Source organism: Corylus avellana, chromosome ca9 (genome assembly GCF_901000735.1).
Source record: "Corylus avellana chromosome ca9, CavTom2PMs-1.0".
In the NCBI taxonomy this organism is placed as follows: domain Eukaryota; kingdom Viridiplantae; phylum Streptophyta; class Magnoliopsida; order Fagales; family Betulaceae; genus Corylus; species Corylus avellana.
Genome location: NC_081549.1, coordinates 2,829,104 through 2,833,023, shown reverse-complemented (window position 1 = coordinate 2,833,023; position 3,920 = coordinate 2,829,104). Strand labels below are relative to the sequence as shown.

At 36.4% G+C, this 3,920-nt stretch overlaps 1 pseudogene; it reads left to right on the top strand.

Annotated features, from left to right (window-relative positions):
* The first annotated feature begins 2,612 nt into the window (after window positions 1-2,612).
* Window positions 2,613-3,584, top strand: LOC132191707 (short chain aldehyde dehydrogenase 1-like; annotated as a pseudogene).
* The last annotated feature ends 336 nt before the right edge of the window (window positions 3,585-3,920 follow it).

Below are 3,920 nucleotides of genomic sequence, written 5' to 3'. Positions count from 1 at the left end.
TTTTTTTTTTTGTACCAAACTTTGCATTAGAAACAAAAGAGCATACAACCCTCAAGGGGGAAAAAAAACAGAAGGTGGTGCAGCACCACTACAGTAAGGAGGGAGAGGAGAATGAGGGAAGATGGGAATGCAGCCAGAGTGGACTCTAGCCGCGGCCCAATAAGCCACATGATGGGCGCAGAAGTTTGCACTTCTGTTGATCTTCTTTGCTTCCCACTGAGGGGAAGGAGGGAGAAGAGTTAAGGTATCTTTTATGGCCTTTTCAATGTGCCAATCTTGGATGATCAGGGGATGATTGAGAGCTGTGATAACAATAAGGGAGTCTCCTTCGATGGTGAAGTTGCTGAGGTTCAAAGACACTGCTAGAGAGGCTGCCAGCAGTGCTGCTTGTGCTTCCCCAGTGTTTGGAGAGCAGGGAGGACTGATCTTGGAGATAGCTTTAATGATATTGCCTTTATGGTCTCTGCAAACGGCTGCTTGAGCAGAGAAATTCTCTCTAATTGCTGTGTCAAAGTTGATCTTATGAGAGCCTTCATGGGGAGGGGACCAAACTTCTATTTCTCTAGGAGAAACAGATAACCAAGCTGCAGCATGAGAAAGAGAGGTCTTTTTTATGGAGAGAGCTAGTTTGGCAATATCTGGAATTACCCCTTCATGAAGAGCTTTGTTCCTGCTAAACCATAACATATCACAAAAAACAGCAGCATATATTTGGAAAAGATGAGACTCATAAACTAGCTAGTTTAGGATTGGAGGTCAAAAAGTTGGCTTAAGTAGGTCCTAGGAAGAGTTGGAAGCCTATTCTTTAATTAGAAAATAATAATAATAATAAGAAGAAGAAGATGATGAGCTGACTTTAGATTCTTTACCTTTGTGTTTCCTTGTTTTTCCTTTGTCTTGCACGCCTGACGCCCCTCAATATATATATATATACCAACTTCTTTTTGCTTTCCTAAAACTGTTAGGAATATAATTTATTTTTTATTATTAGGTCCTCTATTTGCATGAATATATGTTATTATTAAAATCAACCCTCCAATTTAATTTTTCAAAGTCAAAGGGATTTTTTATTTATTTATTTTTATTTTTAATTGAGTTGTTCAAAGGGATTGAAGTCTTCTTCGTGTTTGTGCTTTTTCATTTTATTTTATAATAATTAAATAAATATGGGAGACTGCAGTCAAAGTCAAGAAATGGGTTGGAAGTGGAACTTCCTCGGTCATATATCGCAGGAATTGGACGTTGCGTTGGTGGGGGAAGAAAAATGTACGGTCTAAAAGTTTTGTCGGGACAGATTTGAAAAAAATCTCCTAATAAAAACAATTTTTTTAAATCTCGTACGAATCGTACCAAATTGTCAATTTGATAGTCCTATTTTAAGAAAGGAGTATCTATTACAATATATGACAAAGGAAAATGCCAGGTATATTTTTAGTGTTTTTTAATTGCGATGTGATTTTTAAAATTATTAATAGATTAAAAATTAATAATAATAATGTTAAATTTAACAGTAGTTTTAAAAGTCACATAACAGTTCAAAAGACAAAAAAATTAAAAAAATTAAAAAAGCACCTAATATTGCCTTATGACAAATGACGTAGAATCTAGAAAATTAGAAATACCAAGCTAAGGTAGAAAGTGAAAGAAAGTGACGTGTAACGTTACACTTATAGGTTGCATTTGTTTCTATGTAAAATAGTTTATGAGAAAAAATACACAAAATATTTTTAAAAGAAATATTTTCTCTCGTATATATATATAGTAATAAATTTGTTATTGACTTAAAAATATTTTTCACTGATTTTACCCTCACCAAATACTAGAAAATACAATAAAAATATTTAATGACAAAACAAATCATTGATGTAATACTTCTCTTCTCTCTCGGTTTATTTTATTTCCGCTCATATCGAATACTCTTTCTGTCTCTTTGTGAGAGGGGACCCGGCCAAGGCCCAAGGGCATATAATCAGTCTCTACATTTATAAATAAACAAATAAAATTGATCACAACGACGTCCAAAAACATAAATAATTGTTATTTAAAAAACAATAAAAACAAAACAAAAATTAAAAAATAGTGATTTCGTTTGATAACATTTTTTCCTTTTTTTTTTTAGCAAACAAACAAAAACTTTAACAAATAACACCAAACACAAAACAAGTACATCAAAATACAACTTTCTAAAATGTTTTATCAAATATATATACCCATTAAGAGTCAATGATCGATCGTCGCCTGAGAGTTCCTATTTTTTTCTTTGTTTTCTAAGCTGAGAGTTCCCACTTCCCCCTTCCTTGTATTTTCCAAGAAAAAAATTTGAAAAAAAAAAAAAAATAGAGTAGAGTTCAGATCCACGTTCAACTATTGCCTCCTAAACTTATTTTTTTAAAAAAAATTGTCAACGTACGAACGCAGTTGTTAATGTTTACTTTTGGGATCTGATGCAAGTTGTAATGGATAATGGAATATGACTATTTCTATTTGTATCCACCTGGCAAGATCCTTATGGGTCTACGGCTGCCCTATAAAAAGCCCTCCATACCACCTCATCTTCACATCGATCGAGAGAGACTCTCTTGCGGTATCACAAACGAAACAATAAGCTAAAGATGGAAGGTGCTCTCATTGCCAAGAGGTAAGCTTAGCTCACAATGTCTCTATATATTTATTCTTAACGCGTTCGTTTCTTTGATCTTGCTTGCATATATATATATATATATATATATTAGCCATTGAAACGAAAGAAAGAAAGAAAACTTAACTTTCTGATTATGCAGGTTGGAAGGGAAGGTAACCTTGATAACCGGAGGAGCCAGCGGAATTGGTGAGACTACAGCAAGGCTATTCGTTCAACATGGTGCTAAGGTTATCATTGCCGACGTCCAAGATGATCTTGACCACTCCATTTGCCGCGACATAAGCACCAGTGGTTACATCTCCAACGTCCATTGCGATGTCACCAACGAATATGATGTTGAAAATGCTGTCGAAACCGCGGTCTCAAAGCATGGGAAACTTGATATATTGTTCAGCAACGCATGCAGGCATTACAAATGCTGATGACGGCATCTTAGACTTCAACCGCAAGAAATTCAATAGGGTCTTTAACGTGAATGTCTTGGGGGGATTCCTGGCAGCCAAACACGCTGCCAAAGTAATGATTCCAGCCAAAAAAGGCAGCATTTTATTCACAGCAAGGACTGCGTCAGTTATACATGGAGAAACCCCGCACATCTACGCGGCGTAAAAGCATGAGCTGGTGGGACTAACCAAGAATTTGTGTGTGGAGTTGGGGGAGTATGGAATTAGAGTTAATTGCGTATCACCATCCGGCATGGCCACTCCTTTGTTAAGGAATGTGTCGGGAATACAAGACAAGAAGACGTTGGAAGACATGATTTGTTCCGCAGCAAATCTGAAAGGGGTGGTGCTTGGGACAGATGATGTTGCAGAGGCAGCAGTGTTCTTGGCGAGCGATGAGTCCAAGTACGTGAGTGGCCTCAACCTTATCTTGGACGGCGGTCATAGGGCGCACCACCAACAAAGCAATTAGGGACGACAAAGAAAAGCATCGTTCTTGAGAACCCGATATCTTATAATTATTTAATTCAAGTAATTTGATTGTGTTAAGGGAATATCTTCCAGATATGGTAATGACAATGAATCACAATCACAGCACTCGTATGAAATGCAAGATGGAGAGAATCATGGAGAAAATATGATCCTACCTATTGAGAAGATTGTGCATAGCAGCTCACAATAGCAATTTACTTTATTTCTGGAATATTGTAATCTTTGTCTTTATTATTGATTGATTGTATTCTATACCCAAGTTCTATATATATAGAGAACAACACCTCAAGCTACGATTGAGCTGAGGAAAGCTTTTTCTCTCCCTCTCCAAGGGTTCTCAAACC